Source organism: Pinus tabuliformis, chromosome 1_2 (genome assembly GCF_031772625.1).
Source record: "Pinus tabuliformis cultivar Carrire ecotype Pingquan chromosome 1_2, CPIR1, whole genome shotgun sequence".
In the NCBI taxonomy this organism is placed as follows: Eukaryota; Viridiplantae; Streptophyta; class Pinopsida; order Pinales; family Pinaceae; genus Pinus; species Pinus tabuliformis.
Genome location: NC_142298.1, coordinates 429203216 through 429220824, shown reverse-complemented (window position 1 = coordinate 429220824; position 17609 = coordinate 429203216).

The window sequence follows — 17609 nt, the reverse complement described above, 5'->3', positions numbered from 1 at the left end:
TCTAACCTACATCGGAATCGAACGAGTGACCTCCAAGGTGGAAGCATAGTGCTCCACCACTCCCCCACTAGTGTTCCTTACTAACCATAGTCTTCAACGCCTATTTAAATTTTAATGAAATTCATATTGGGGGTCAGGGAAAGGTTAACCCTGGCCCTTGGTCCACCCAATGCCATAAGACCTCAACTAGGAAACCAGGGGTGTGGGGTTAACCCTAGCCCCAAACAACAAGATAACATCAAACCACAAGTTTAAATGCAGGTTATAACTCTAGCGGTCAACCACACTGCAACCACAATCACAGAGCTTGGGTTGGGTTATGTATTATGGCGCATATTTTAAATGTTAACCAGTGGGCATTAACCATAGTCCACTACCAACCATAGTTCAGAGGTGCAGTCAAGCCATTGGTGGGAGCAGAGTATGGGGTCTAGCCCTAGTCACATGATACACCATAAGACCCTTGGCGGAAGGTTCTGAGCGTTAGGTCGAAAGGTGCTCTGACGAGGCCCTATCCCAAGCCATATGTGACTCGATGGAACCATGGTGGAGTTTGAGTGGTAGCCAGCCCCTAGGGGGCCAATCCTAGGTCACATAGATCCTTCATATAACCTTAGAGGAAGAGAGGGAGGGGCCAGCCCGAAAGCGCTTGCAGCAGGGGCTAACCCCGGGGCCCATGGCACGTAACATGACCTTGGCCATTACGATTTGGGTGCGCAAGAATATAGCACCAAACCCCGGGTTTAAGACCATGCGACAAGTGCTAAGGGCAAGGTCGGCGGGGGCAGGCGGTTAGCCCCATCCCCTAGTGTAAATTTCATAATTTGGGGGTTAGTGGACATTTTAAGTGTCTAACAATTTCGCCCGTCAGGCAGGATTGTAAGCTAGGTTTGAGTGTTGATTCCGGGTTTGGGGCACTCAAGCCAGGTTTGGGCCAAATTGTAGGATGATTAGTTCTGGAAATGGGGAAAAACTTGTAATAGGCATAACTTTCTTAATTTTTGGCTAAATGAGGTGCAAAAAGAACCCAGACAGGGGTTTTCAACAATTATGGATCCATTGGAAACATTAGTTTTGCATTTTGAGCATTTTAAAGCCATGGAAACATCGCTTAATGAAAGAGGCCTTGCATTGGAAGCTGGACTAGAAGATGTAGCCCAAGAGAGGGGTGAACTCCTTTATCATGTTTTGTTGTTATGTGTTTCTGATATGATATTCTGTCGTTGTTTTCGTTGTTAAATAAGTTTTAAAATCATTACTTTATGTGTTTTGTAACTTGATCCATTACCCAAAATACATAAAATTTTCACTTGCAAATTTTTCATCACCTTCAAGTTTCAATTACAAATCATTTTGGTATGAGAGCTCAAGGTTTTGTGAAGGTTTGATTTTGTTTGCAAGTGTTTTCTGATGCTTACAAGGTTGAAGCTTAAAAGAGGAGAAGGAGAACTTGTGGAACCAAGATCTCAAATTATTTCAAGGACAACACTCACACCTTAATCTTCAATAGTCATAGCACATGAAGAAGGTCATGAAGGGATACCTAAAGATGAAAGAACTTTCAGAAAATATTTCTTTGAAATGTCTGAAATGGTGAAGGTTCTTTATTAAGAAAGGAATTCAAGGTTGTATGGAGAGAGATCAAAAGCTCCAAAATGAGATGGAGGAAAAGGAGAAAGGCCTCAAAAAGGGAATGGAGGAAATTGTGACAAGCCACCACATTCACCTCCATCATCCTCATCCTCATCTTCCTCCTCATCTTCATCCACTTCTTCTACCTTTTAAGAAACACCTCCAAATTTTCCAAAAGGACATGGTAATACTCCTTTGTGAAAGCTAGATATTAAGTTTGAATTGCCTATGTATGATGGAGAGGTAGATGCTGAGAAATAAGATAATTGGATTCATCGGATTGAAGTGTATTGCAGGATACAAAGAATCAATGGTGATGAAACCAAAACTCAGTTTGCTTATCTTAGATTGGAAGGTGCATCACTTATTTGGTGGGAAGCTAATACTCAAGAGGACATGAAGAAACATGGTAAGGTTGTATCCTCTCGGAATGTTTTTTTTGTTGCAATAAGAAGGTATTTTTATCCATTAGCATACATACAAAAAGGTATCATGGATTGACAAAATTTTAGGCAAGCTAAGGAGAAAATGTGCAAAGCTATACTCAAGAAGTTAGGAAAAGGGCTTTGATTTTGGGTATAGATTTTTTCTCTCAAGATACTTTTCTCAAATACATTGGTGGATTATATAGTTACTTGAGACACACCATTCTCATGTTTAACCCTACAAAACTAGATGAAGTATGTGTACACTCAACTCATTTAGAAGCAAGAGTGAAATTTTTTTATGAAGAAACTAGTGATAAGTCATTCAAGTCTAGAGAAAAAGGAAAAGGGAAGTTTAAAGGCAAGTATAAAAAGAATTCTTCAATCAATAAAGAAGGAGAAAAACTCACATGTAAACATTGTTTTAAGAAGGTCATGATTAAGACCATTGTTGGAAACTTCATCCTGAGATGAGACCCAAAATTTTAATAACAAGGAGAAATAAAATATTGCGGCAATTACACAACAAGATCTAGGATCTGATTCTGGAGATGAAACAAAAATTATAGTCATGGGATTGAAAGGTAAGGATTCAATTGCAAGTACTAGTTCTTCTAGAAAACCCATTGAAACTCAAAATGAAAGAGAAAGAATAGAGTTGTTCCATATTAGAATCATCACAAAACATAACACGGTAGATACTTTGTTTGATAGTAGTTCACAAGCAAACCTCACTTCAGAAGACATTGTCAAGAAAATAAATTTTGAAACCATTCCTCATCCTAAACCTTATCCTTTGGGTTGGGTATGTGACAATGCCAAGTTGTAAGTGACAAGAAAATGGATACTGAGATTTTCCATCACTACGAATTTTATTGATGAGGTAGAACTTGATGTCGTACCACTTGACATTTGTGGTATTGTTTTGGGAATCCCATACTTATATGACAGGAAATCCATCTTTCATTGCCATGAAAACAAGTATCATTTGCTTAAATATGGGATTGAGTACATCGTTAGAGCACATAGAAAGAATTTGAATTTATCTCTTGTGAATGTTGGACAAATGAAGAGGTTTGTAAATTCTAGTCAGAATTTTACATTGTTGATGATTAAACATAAAGATGATGATGAATCTGAAGCCTTTAAAGGATATGAATCAAGTTTGAAATATGATTTCATTGAGGTTGCTAATCCATGTGATAATATGGTTCAAGAGTCTAACATGTTTCCTTCTAAAATAGGAAAACAATATGAAGTGAAATCGCAACAGAATGCATCATTGTTGAACATTGGTATGAACAAGATGTCAGTGTTAAAGAATCTAGGGGTCAAAAAGCAGATGAAAAAGCTATTTGACAAAGAGGACATTGGTTCTAAGACATCTTCTTATGGGTTTCATAAATTTTTGGCTTTGAAAAGGGATGGTGCATGGCGATGGCGATCACATTTGGTAAAGAGTCAAGACAAGTGTAAGGCTAGACATGATAAGCATTGTATTGACCACAATTTTTAGGTTAGAAATGGAGTAAGGCTTTGCATTAGCAAAGAAAATATTAAAAGACTAAAGAACTTAAAATTGGGTAAGTCTCCTTTGATTGAAGACATAGGAGAGAATTTTCATATTTCTTTAACAGAATATTTCTCTTCTAAATATCGTGAATAATTGCAGCAAGATTCTATCTTTGATAGAGAAAAAGTAAATCCAAGAAGAAGGAATGGGAAGCACCTTCATATGTGGTTCCAAGGTACAAATTCAGGAAAAAAAAATGGATTGAGAAGGAAAGGGTGAGGGAACTGTACCCTCATATGTTTGCTAACTAAAAATAGTTTTTTGGAGGTCCAAAAGCTTCCAGTTGGGAGGAATGATCCAGGGGATCAGTAAAGTGCTCAAAATTTAAAGTGTTAAAAAGTGCTCAAAACTAGTCTCAAAGCATAGAGCTCAACGACCCGAATCCAACGCAACTTGTTTCACTCAAAACCGATATTGTATGCTCCTGATATCGTGTTCTTATCATTTTCCCAAACAAGCAAAATTTTAAAGTTGGGATACAGGTATGCCCAGTCAGCAATCCGAATGTTAACTAGGCATGTGACTAGGCGGGGTGATTGTATTTTTATTGGCCAATGGTTTTTTGACAAGTGTCTCATTTTTATTGGTTCGTGGATGGTGTAATTCTATTGGCTTATGGATTGTTCAAGTGGTCGAATTAGAAGAGGCCATGTGGCCTCCCACCATTGGTGCAAAATTTGGTATGGGTCTCATCTAACCTCCATGCGAATTGAACAAGCGACCTTTAGGGTGGAAACACAATGCTCCACCACTGCGCTGCAGTGTACCTTACTAACCATAGTCTTCAATGCCTATTTAAGTTAATGAAACTCGTATTGGGAGTCGATGTCGGGTTAACCCTTGGCCCCCGATCCACCCAACACCACGAGACCTCAGCTGGGTAGTCAAGGGCGCGGGTTTAACCCCAGCCCAACCCACATGATAACACCAAACCACAAGTTTAAACGCATGTTATAACTCTCGTGGTAAACCACACTGCAACCACAGCCATGGAGCTTGGGTTGGGTTATGTATTATGGTGTGGATTTTAAATGTTAACCGACGGGTGTTAACCATAGTCCACTACCAACCATAGTTCACAGGTGCAGTGAAGCCATTTGTGGGAGCGGATTATGGGGTCTAGCACCAGTCACATGATACACCATAAGACCCTCAACGGAAGGTGATGAGCCCCATAAATGGGTAATTATATGGGCTCATTTTACCTCCTAACATAGTCAAATCAACCATTCTCTTAGCTTATTGTTTTTTATTATTATTATTATTATATTTATGCTTATGGAGTGAGTTGAGTTAGTTATGATGCCATGTGGTCTAATATGTGTTTAATGCAGCTTATTGTTGAATTTTGAAGACAAAGTCAAAGATTCAGTGGACAAATGGCAGCAATAACTCAAAGTGGACAAAGGAGAGGACTTGTAGGAGGGAATCCCCCTCATTTATTACTCCCCACTTTGAATTCCCCTTCATTCAGCTCAGAGTACAAACAACCAAATCAATGCACTAGGAGGTAGCCGAGCAAGTGGAGGATAACTGATGATTATCTCGAGTTTTGGGAGCCAAGCCTCCCTGATTTTAAGGAAGCTATTGGTAGCTTCAGTTGTATAAGTAGAGAAGCTTAGAGCCTCACTAGGGTCAAATCTTTTTTGGATTTTTTCTACAGTTTGGCTTATGTAAACTCTACTTAACTTCGAGCTTATTATCTTGACAGTTCATGTAATCTTGTTATTGTTTTGAGAATAAAGATGGAATAATTTTTGAGCTAGCATTGAGTTACCTCAGAGGGCTGAAGCTCTTGGGTTAGGGCCCAATCAAAGCAGCCAAGCTCCTCTTTATTTGTATTTATATGCTTTCTTTTAGTTTTTAGATTAGTTCTTGTTTGATGTATCTCTTTCATGGTTAAGAATAGGTTGCTTTTGATGATTCAGGAGTTTGCTTCCATTTGTGATTTCTATAGTAGGTTAAGCAATGATAAAAAGAAGATTCAAAAGGCTAGCAACAGTGCCTTTGCCTCTCTTCCTCCCTTTGGGACCATGAATTGAGGCAAAGACCCTCTTGTTGCCCCAAAAACATAGATTTTCCTCATTCATAGGACTTCTAGTGTTTGTAGTTTGTTAGAAGGTTAATGCTTTGCTTTAGATCTTTTCCACCAGGCTCACTTATTTATTTGCAATAAGTCTTCTTCCATGCTTTCTTTCTTGTAGCATTTCTCAACATTTTCTTTCATAGATCATAGTTTAGACTAGCTTGATGCAAAATTCTATTTTTCTAGATGCACTCGTTTCATTGCTTGTTTGATCTTATTGGTTGATTGTTAGTTCTTTTGCAGCAGATCTCTTCTAACAACAGGATAGCCTATCAGCCATCACATCCTCTCTCTGATCCATGCCCTACAGGTTGCCCAAAGCTCACCTCAAATCTGCCTTAGTTTTCTGCATTTTTCCATAGAACTTCTTCCTCTCTCCTTGAGCAAACCCAATCATCTTTCTCTCTCCTGGTGATTCTTGATAGACCCTAGGCACCTTAACACCTCATTCCAACCTTCATCCACCTTTTCCACCCACTCTCATACCCTCAAAACCATGAAAACTGCTCTCGGCCTCCTCCTGTAGACCTCCTGTAGATCCCCTGTGTCCTCCTGTAGATTTTCCTATAGGCTTTCTTTTGAAGGCCGAGTGTGGGAAAAGCCTCCAGAAGGCCACCTGAGACCTCCTAGGACCCATCCACACCATCCTACATCCTCTCATGTCCCAAAGTCACCCTTCAACCCCACTTATTCGCTTCCACCTTCACACACAATAAAATACATGCATGTAAAATTCACATAAAAATACATAGAAATCCAAAAAGATGTTTTTTTTCTCATTTACTTCTAGAAATAGCTTGAGTAGATGTTTTTTACTTCCTTGAGTAGGTAATGGCATTCATTTCATGGTTTTCATAGTGCTTTCTACAAAAGTAGGATTCGTTGGTTAATTAGGGTTTACTAGGTTTTCTTTGCATTTCAGTCTTTCCCCTTTCTGCAATTAGAGTAGCCTTTGTAGAGTAATCTCTTCTTTCATCACATATAGAGCTTCTTCTGGAATCCATAGAAGTTAGCTTGAGCTCCTAGTGATCTTTTGTCAGCTGACCAAGTGACAACCTGCAGTAAGAACTAGTACTTATGCATACAGCACCATCGCTTCCAAGTTTGTTACAAACTACCAGGTTGATAAGAGTAAAGTAGGCAGTGCAAGAGTTGCAACATTATCGCTGCAATACTGGTGCTCACCAATTTTTGGCGTCGTTGTTGGGGAAACGTTAAAGTATTTTGTAATTCCTGCTTTCTTCTATTTTCTATCACAATATTCTGCTAATAGTTTATTTCAGCAAAAGTAGATTAGTCATTTCTTTCAGTTCTGCATTTCCTTGCTTTCCTTTTCAATTCTGCAAATTTCATTTTAGCAAGAGTAGACTAGTAATTTCTTTTCCTTCAAATTCTGCATTTCCTTGCTTTCCTTTTCAATTCTACAAATTTCATTTTAGTTAGTTGCAATTTTTTTTGTTCAATCAATTTTAGTTTTGCAAGTACAATCAGTGTGGGGAAAAAGAAACAAAAACCAACCAAAAAGATTTCCTTTCATGCCTCATAGGAATAGAGATAATTCAGGAAAAAAATTTCCCAACACCCCCACTACCTCACACAACCAACCTTCTCTCTTCTTCGGTGGCAGTGATCAAGAAGAACCTTTAGGTGAGCAACCTGAGATATTTGAAGAACCTATAGGGGAAGAAGAAGAAGAAAACATCCCTCCTGAGCCGATGGCTGAAAACAAAAATGCTAGGGGAAATGGAGAGAGAATAGAGGGTACCTTTCCCATTCGGGAGACCAATGGGGACACCAAAATGAAGAATATAAGTCCTTCAGCCCTATCTCACTTCCATGGTTTGACTAAAGAAGATCCTAACACCTTCTTGTTTGAGTTCGATGTCATCTATCAAACCTATGACTATGTAGAAGACGAGCAAAAGTTGAAACTATTCCCTTCTACTCTCAAGGATGTAGCATTGTGCTAGTTCATGGGGTTACCTGGAAATAGCATCACAACTTGGGCTCAAATGCAACAGGCCTTTAATGACAAGTTTCGAGACTACTATAGTTCAAAAGATACCAAAGAAGAAATCTTTTGAATGACCATGGGAAGTGATGAATCCTTGGAAGATTATGAAGAGAGGTTCCAGGTCAGTTACAAAAAGGCCAAGTGTACACTTGACCCTGAATCTCTGAAGTTGGTCATGCTCAAGGGAATTTCGGAAGACCTTCTAGACACCCTCCATCTATTGGCTGGGGGAGACATCTACCAACTATCTTATGAGGACATAAAGACTGTTTTTAGAAACCATTCTAGAGCAGCTAGAAAGAAAGGTAGGGGGAGTCAACCCATAGCCAGTACCTCTTCTTCCAATTCATCCATTAAAGGAGAAATTGGAAACATGCTGGAAGACTTCAAGAGTGAGATGTTGCAGACTCTTGCAATGCAAATGGATACCTTACATATCAAAAGAAAACAAGAGGAAGCAGAGAGGGCTTTGGCCATTTTTTGTCCTAGATGCACCAGGAGGCATCCTAGGAACGAATGTCCATTGAACTCTATAGAGGTTTGTTCAGTCTGTGAAGAATATCATTCTACAGATAAGTGCCCTTCCTTGCCCGGACTTAAAGTTGTATACCAAGGGGCCGAAGGAGCCACTAAACCACTCTATTTCATGAACCAAAGGAGACCGCATGGACCTAGACCATACCAGCAGGGGATGCAAGGGACATCTCAGGCATACTATCACCCCAACCAAGTCACTTCCATACCTTCTTAGGGCCCTCCTGCTCATCCTTCTTGGTCCACACCTCCTCCTTGGTCCTTCACATCTCAATATCATGCCCAACCAGCCAACCATTCATTTCAATCCTATGCTCAGCCATCACCTCAATGGAATGCACCTCATCAAGGGTGGAGGCCCTAATACAACTCTCTCGCCGCTCTTTTGCCTCCACCACCTACCCAACCACAACCGTTACCTTCTACTCCACCAAGGCAACCCCAAATGCCTGCCCAAGCAATCCCGAACCCGAACAACACACAGGCTCAACAAGTGTATAGTAGGGAACCATCATGCCCAACTTATGTTGTGGAGATTCAGGAGATTAACCTACAATCTGGGAAAGTTCTCCCAGATAGTCAGCCTCCACCTAGGGAGGTTGAGGAAGATAAAGAGGAAAGTGAACCAAAAGCAATTCCACCCTTTCCTGAGAGACTATCTGTGACAGTCCAGCCTACCCCAGAAGAAATTAAACTCCTGGGGGAATTGAAACATCTACGTGTAAAGATACCACTTCTCCAAGCCATAAAAGATGTGCCTATCTACAATAGGTTGATCAAAGAGAAGTGCTTTAGGCATCCAGGAAGGCGTAAGAGAGATGCCCCAACCATCAATGTCATAGGACAACTGTCTGACCTAATGTTGGGGCAGGTAATCTGTCCAAAATATCTAGACCCTGGAAGCCTAGTAGTTGATGTCCACATCAATGGCACCATGATCCCACACACTTTGATTGATCTGGGAGTTGCCATTAATGTGATGACAAAGGACACAATGCTCAAACTCAACCTTCAGGGTTCCTTAAGGAAGACCACAACCGTGCTACAGCTAGCAGACCACTCCACCGTGACCCCTGAGGGGATTGTGGAAGATGTGATGGTCTCCATTGATTCTTGGGAGTACCCTGTTGATTTCTTAGTTCTCCAGCCCAAGGCAAAGCTCACTGGGTATCCTCTCATTCTGGGAAGACCCTGGTTGGCTACTGTCGATGCCTACATCAGCTATCGAGCTGGGAACATGACCATAAAGAATGGGCATATGTCCAAGCAGTTAATCCTATATCCTCCTGCCCAACCCTTGTTAGAACATGATCTACCCCTCTGGTTGGAGGAGGAAGATGAGGATGAAGTTTATTTTGCACCGCTTTGTACATTAGGAATCGCCATGGGGGGAAACAGCAAGATGAGGATGATATGATTGAAAATTTGATTCAGAATCCACCTCCCAGTGTATTACCCTTAGAGGACATAGTGAGAGAAACCAAAAACAACCCCTCAACTGATCTCTATGTGGTCAACCCGACCTCTCTTCGTGTTAAGAATATAGAGTTTGGCCTAGAAAGAACCTTGAAAATCAATCCATCCCTATCCACTTCCCAGGAGAAGAAGTTGTGCAGCTTACTGAGAAAACATTTAGATGCCTTCGCCTGGAGTTATAAGGAGATGAAGGGAGTGCACCCTTCAGTATGTACTCATCCTATATACATTAAGGAAGATTGCAAACCAGTCAGCCAGCCTCAAAGGAGGATGATTCCAGCACTTAAAGATATTGTTAAGGAAGAAGTGCAGAAATTGCTTAATGCAGGATCCATCTATCCCATCTCTGACAGTGAATGGGTCTCTCCTTTGGTGCTAGTGCCAAAGAAAAATGGCCAGTGGAGAATCTATGTTGACTATTGGGAATTGAACAAAGCCACTAAAAAGGACCATTTTCCTTTACCTTTCATAGATCAAGTGTTAGATGGTCTAGCAGGGAAAACAAATTTCTCTTTCCTAGATGGCTTCAGCAGATACAATTAGATTCAGATCAGCCCGGAAGACCAAGATAATACCACTTTCACTTGTCCTTGGGGTACCTTTGCATACCGAGTCCTTCCTTTTGGTATGTGTAATGCTCCAGCCACTTTCCAAAGAGTAGTACTGAGTATATTCTCCGAATTATTTCATGATGCAATAGAGATATACATGGATGACTTTACTCCTTATGGCTCTGACTTTCAGAAAGCTTTATCTAACCTAGGAAAAGTTCTAGACAAGTGTATTGAGATGAACCTATCCCTCAGTCTGGAAAATGTGAATTTTTTATGACTGAAGGGACCATGATAGGTCATGCAATATCTCAACAAGGACTGTAGGTGAACCTCAACAAAATTGCCATCATCCAAAGGGTCCCACCTCCTCGAAAGGTGAGAGATGTCAGAAGTTTCCTAGGCTTAGCTAGGTATTATCGGAGATTCATTAAAGATTTCAGCAAGCTAGCCTCTCCGTTTTTTGGCCTTTTAGGTAAGGATGTCGAATTTATATGGTACGAAAACTGTCAAGAAGCCCTAGATACCTTGAAGAGCAAGTTAGTAACTGCCCCAATTCTAAGAGGCCCATACTGGGCCCTACCCTTTCACATTCACACAGATGCTTCGAACAAAGCAATAAGAGCAGCCTTAGGACAAATTGATGAAAAGTTGCCTTATGCCATATATTTTATAAGCAAAAATTTGTCAAAGGCAGAGTTAAACTACACAGTGACCGAGAAGGAACTCCTAGCTGTTGTGCATTCCTTAAACAAATTCAGACATTATATCACAGGCTATCAAACCTTCATGCACACTGATCATGCTACAATTAGATATTTGATGAAAAAACCAGATGTAAATGCTCACATTATTAGATGGTTGCTTTTACTGTAGTAGTTTGATCTAAGAATTATGGATAAGCCTAGTAAAGAAAATGTGGTTGCGACTTTTTGTCTAGAGTAAATTTTCCTGCAGGTGAAGAAGGAATGGTGGATGACCAAATGCCAGATGAACATCTATTTGCTATTTCAGTACTCTCTCCATGGTTTGCTGATATAGCAAACTACTTGGTTTCAGCATAGTTTCCGCCACACCTGTCCTCAAAAGAGAAGAGCAAGATAGTAAGGAAAAGCACCCCTTTCACCTGGATTGGGGGTAATCTCTTCAAACTTGGCCTAGATCAGATCTTGAAAAGATGTGTCAGGGAGCAGGAAGTCTTTGACATTCTCCTGACCTGTCATGATAGGCCTTGTGGAGGTCATTTTGCAGCAAAGAGAACCACCTTCAAGATACTTCAAGAAGGCTACTATTGGCCCACTCTTCATCAGGATGTGAGGAGATATGTCAGCCAGTGCGATCAGTGTCAAAGGATGGGGAAACCCACTCCAAAGGATGAAATGCCCATGCAACCTCAAGTGACCTTTGAGCCATTTGAGAAGTGGGGCATGGACTTTGTGGGGCCTATCAGCCCTCCTTCAAAACATAAGCAATACATTATTGTGTGCACTGACTACCTAACAAAGTGGCCAGAGACAAAAGAAATCAAAACAGTGACAGAGGAAAAAGTAGCTGAATTTTTTAGAGAGGACATATTCTACAAGTTCGGGTATCCAAGAGAGTTGGTCACAGATCAAGGCAGTCAGTTCACTTCCAATTTGATTGAAGACCTGTTCACACATCATAAAATCAAGAACATGACTTCCATCCTTTACCATCCACAAGCCAATGGGCAGGTGGAAGTCACTAACAGAGCTTTGGAAGGGATCCTGACCAAGGTAGTGAGCAGCAGCAGAAAAGACTGGGCGGACAGATTAGTTGAGGCCACCTGGGCCTACAACACAACATGGAAGACCACTACATGGTTCACACCCTATGAACTGGTCTATGGGAAGAAGGCTTTGATGTCAATAGAATTTTAATTCAATACACTAAGGATGGCAGCCCAGCTAGACCTAGACATCAGCCATGCGCAGAAGGAAAGATTACTCCAGCTCAATGGATTGGATGAACAAATATTGCAGGCCCTTCTCCACACAGAGGTAGTTCAGCTTCAGAGGAAGATATGGCATGACAAAAATATCAAGGAGAAGTAATTTCAAGAGGGAGATTGGGCACTACTCTATGATTCAAGATATAAAGACTTCAAATGCAAGCTGAGGACAAGATGGTTGGGACCCTACACTGTGGAAAAATGCAATGACAATGATTCAGTTCTGATCAGCACCATTGATGATGAAGTCATCCCCATGCTTGTCCATGGACATCAATTGAAAGTTTATAAGAAGCCCCTCTCCAAGCGAGAGTTCATTAAAGATTTGAATAAGACAGTGATGGTAGTGGAGCATGTCTTAGCCTCCACTTCACCCACTCACTGAAGCAAAAGAAAAAAGAAAAATAAAGACTCAAGTGAAAACCTCCATGAGGCGCTTGAGTCCCATCATTGGGTTGAAAACCTCTCTTGAGGCGGCCCAGTGATGTCAAAAGAAAAAAGAAAAGAAAAAGAGAATAATACCCCTGGGTGAAAACCTCCCTTAGAGGCACCTAGGGCAGGCAATTAGGGTGAAAACCTCCTTAAGGTGCCCTAGTTGTTTTTCAAAAAAAAAATATTGAATTTTAATGTGCATTGCAGGTTTGCAGGAGGACTACAAAGAGCAAGATAAGATGCCACAAAGCCCTAAAATTAACACCAGCACCTATCTTATCTCCTCCACACTCTTCTCCATCATTTTTGACATTTCTTTCACCCCACTGTGCTTCTTTTTCAGAAACTATGTGTTCTACAAGAGGCTCTATGTTTTCTACAGGAGGCTCTTGTAGGAATTACAGAGAGCCAGAAATGAATATAAGAAGAAGTTTGAGGGGCAGGGAAGCTTCAGGAAGAACATATAAACCCTCCTACAGTCTTAAATCCTCCTTTCCATCCATTCCACACCTGCATCACACCCCAATCATCATTTTTCTTCTTGTCCCAAAAAAAAAAATAAAAAAAATAAAAAATAAAAATAATAATAATAATAAAAAATAAAAAATTTAGTAAAGAGAAAAAAAAACAAAAATAAGAGAGGAAGCAGCGCCTTAAATCTCACCTGCAGCTTACCTATTACCTCTCCATCTCCATCTACATCTCTGGCATCATCCTCGCAGCTTCTATCATAGAAAGAAGTTGAAGATTCAAGGGGAGAAGCAACTACAGGAGCTCCTATAGGAATTCTTGTAGCAGCTAATCCCATTAAAATCCAGCCACAGCAGCAAAAGAAGTGCAACCATGAGGATTGAAGGAGACATCTGAAGCTCAGATCCAGCTAGAGGATACTTGCACAAGACAAACAGCCACACATCAGCAAGCAGATAGCATGCATCAAAGGAAATACAGGCATGCAGCAGTAGAAAGAGCCAAAATACCTCACAGCACATGCATTCGAATCACAGGTAAGTGACTAACCCGCTCCTCTGTTTGCATTTGTGTAATTGAAAGATATGCATGAGCAACGAGATGGTTGAGGTTGAACGAGGAAAAGGTGGCCAGTTAACTTGGCCACCTTCATCTAGTTGACTGCACTCATCCAAAGATGTCACCCACACGTGTGCACAGTCAACTCAAGAGAGATGTCAAGGACAGGTAGTGGAGGGTGTGTAAACTCCAATGCAATGATGAGAGGTGATTGCAGGGAGAAACCATGATGACAAGGCAGGTGGGGACCAACGGTCCAAATATGGCCAACATACACTTTTGCCAGCTCACCCCCATCACCGGAAATATCCAAAAAGAGTAATAAGTACTCCTCCTCGAGCACTCTCACCACCTTTTCCTTCATTCTCTCCTCGTAAACTAAGCTGCAGCAGACTCCTTGTGCCCCCACAACCTCGAAACCATCATTCTCCATCGATCTCTCCCATCCTCCTACTCTCAGCGTTCTCTACAGGAGCACTTACAGGAGCACCTACAGGCAGTTCTACAGGAGGGGCAGTGAGCTGTTTTGAAGAAGAAAACACGGGTTTTTAACATGATTTCTGGCCTAAGGAGGTAGGTTCCATGCATACCCACCTTGATTATCAGTATATGCAAGAAATTATATCAATTTAAGGAGGAATTAAGTCCATAGAAGAAGGAGAAATACATAAAAATTTCTGCCTATTAAAAAAAAAAAACACAGTTTTCCTCTGTTTTCTTGTTTTCTTCAAAAATATTGTCTCCATCTCCACATTTGGTGTTCCAAAGGGGTATAAACAAAATGACAGGAGGGTTCATGAGGAAGGAGCCCACTAATTCCACCAGGCTCCATGAACATCCCCAAGTAGTGGCCATATTCACAAGGGCAAATTGGATGAACTTTTTTGAGAAATTTCGAGGGTTTGATGAGGAAATTGCCCAAGAATTTTCCCTCTCTTTAGTCCCTCACTCAAGAACACATGCCACTGTCACTTTTAGAGGTCTTTCCATGGAGATAACCCCTGAATTTATCAGTAGGGTTACTACCCTTCCTCTTGGATTACCTTGGAGCAAAGATGAAAAACCAATTGGACAGGCTGCCAAGAAAAACTTCTTCCAAAACAATGAAACCCCTGTAGAGGATAATAATGGCATAAGAAGGGCTAGCATACCATACCCTTGGGATAAGGTTAGATATCAGATAATCAAGTATATTTCCTATAAGGGGAGCTACAACATTGTCTATGGTTACCACTTTAGAATCATGCATGAATTAAGGTATGGCATGGACACTCCAGCCCCTCAGAAGCCTAGCATCCCCTACTTCTTCCTGCAGTCCCTCATTGACTCCAATACTAAAGTAAAAGCAGGAAATCCAAACAAGCTAACTCACCATGTGTTAATCAAAGTTTTAATGGAAGAATCCCTCCATACATTTACAATCCCCATAGCATGGGAAGATTTCTGAAACATCACTGCTGAAGATGACATAAAGGCCCTGACCTATGATATTAGCCCTACTGGTAGTGAGGAGGAAGAGCAGCAAGGGGGAGAAGGTGAAGAAACTGGTGATTTAGAGGGACAAAAAGGGAAGAAGGAAGAAACCAAAAGAGAGGAGGAGAAAACTGAAGGAACAGAGCAAAGAGAAACAGAGAAAGAGACAGAAGGAGGAGAAAAAGGGGCAGAAAAGACAGAAGTGTCTCTTGAGACCCTAGAAAGAGAGGCAGTAGCTGCTCTCACTGCCCTCAACACACCAATTAAACCAAAACAAAAGAGGAAGAGGCAGACCTCAATGTATTTCAGGGCTAGGAAGAGCACAAGGATCAAAACAGGGAAACCCCAGCCTTCTTCTAAAGTGCCAATTATTATTGAAGATTCACCCTCTGCCCAAGGAAAAGAATCCCCTTCCAAGGCACCTATCACTTATGAAAGGGGGACTCCTAGATCTCCCACATGGAAAGAAAAAGTAGAACTACAAGACTCAAAAACAGTCCTACAGGAGGCACAGACTGTTCTACAGGAGACCTTGTGAAAACTACAGGAGACTAAAAAACTTGAACAAAGGATAGAAGGACAGCCACAGGGAAAGGAGGAAGTAGCAAAGGCACAAGAACCTAATCCCCAGCCTAGTCTTGGCTCTTACTACAATCTTCTTGAGGGGGGAAGAATCATTTAACAAAAACTTGCAATTCCACTATTCTTTGAATTGGAGAAAGAAAGAATAAGGACCCATAGGTGGATGTAAATAGCCAAATCCAAAGGAGTTGAGGATATTGGCCATATGGAGAACAAACTCAAAGAAATGGGCAGAGATTTAAGTGTTGTCAGACATAGAGAATCAATCACAAGAAATCACGTTGAAACTGAAAATGAATTGCTAAGAAGACAGCTACAAGAGAAAGAGACCCAGTTGGCATGCATGGCCAGCTTATCCATGGAGGCATTGCAGTGTAGAACACCAGCAAAATCCTATGGCTTATATCTCAAGGACCAATGGCTACAATTTCAGATCAAGACTTTGGCACAAAGAGGCACAATGCCTTTTCAAGATTACAGGCAGTTTATGGACCTGTGTGACCAAAGCACAGTAGAAGATAAGGCAAAGATGGCAGAATTTTACCTGCATAATATGGCCCTCACAGACATGAATGTGTGGGATCCCAATGCTAGGCTAGGGGACCTACAACTAATGGCCATGGCCTCATGGATGAACCATGAAGAGTTGAGGGCAACAGAAGTAAAAAGGTTGATGATAAGAGAGTAGAATGAGCCATTAATGATCAGAGCTGAGCCATCAGATCCCATGGCACTCATCAACACACACCAGCTACTTGCCAATAATCCTCAGATTTCCCCTAGATATATAAGTGATCAAGCACAAGCCATTGCACATTTTGAGGACATGGAAAGGCTACTTGGGGATGACTATGTGCATGCATGTATGAGGAGATGGAACACCTTACCACACAGTCTGAAGATCAGGGAATATCATTCCCCCATGAGGATGAAGGAGGCACTAAGGAGAGTGCCAATGTACAAGCACTCCATGCAGAGGCTGCAGGTCAACTGGATTGGCCTCAAACTGAGTCCCCCACTGCTGTTAGGCATGCTAGAAGGAAGAATAGAAGAAGAAGAGTAGAAGCAGTGGGAAGAGATAGACAGAAAGGCAGGCTTCTATGACAAAGAAGAGGAAACAACATCAGAAGCTTGGGATGCTAGAGAGGCCACCAGGGCCATAAAAGATGAGGAGATGGACTAAGTTGCTCAGAGGATGAGCAACACCTTCAGTAGGGGGGTGATGATGAGCCCCATAAATGGGTAATTATATGGGCTCATTTTACCTCCTAACATAGTCAAATCAACCATTCTCTTAACTTATTGTATGTTTTTTTTATTATATTTATGCTTATGGAGTGAGTTGAGTTAGTTATGATGCCATCTAGTCTAATATGTGTTTAATGCAACTTATTGTTGAATTTTGAAGACAAAGTCAAATATTCAGTGGACAAATGGCAGTAATAGATCGGAGTGGACAAAGGCGAGGACTTGTAGGAGGGAATCCCCCTCATTTATTACTCCCCACTTCGAATTCCCCTTCATTCAACTCAGAGTACAAACAACCAAATCAATGCACTAGGAAGCAGATAAGCAAGTGGAGGATAACTGATGATTATCTCGAGTTTTGGGAGCCAAGCCTCCCCGATTTTAAGGAAGCTGTTGGTAGCTTCAGTTGTATAAGTAGAGAGGCTTAGGGCCTCACTAGGGTCATATTTTTGTTGGATTTTTGCTACAACTTGGCTTATGTAAACTCTGCTCAACTTCGAGCTTATTATCTTAACAGTTCATGTAATCTTGTTATTGTTTTGAGAATAAAGATGGAATACTTTTTGAGCTAGCACTGAGTTA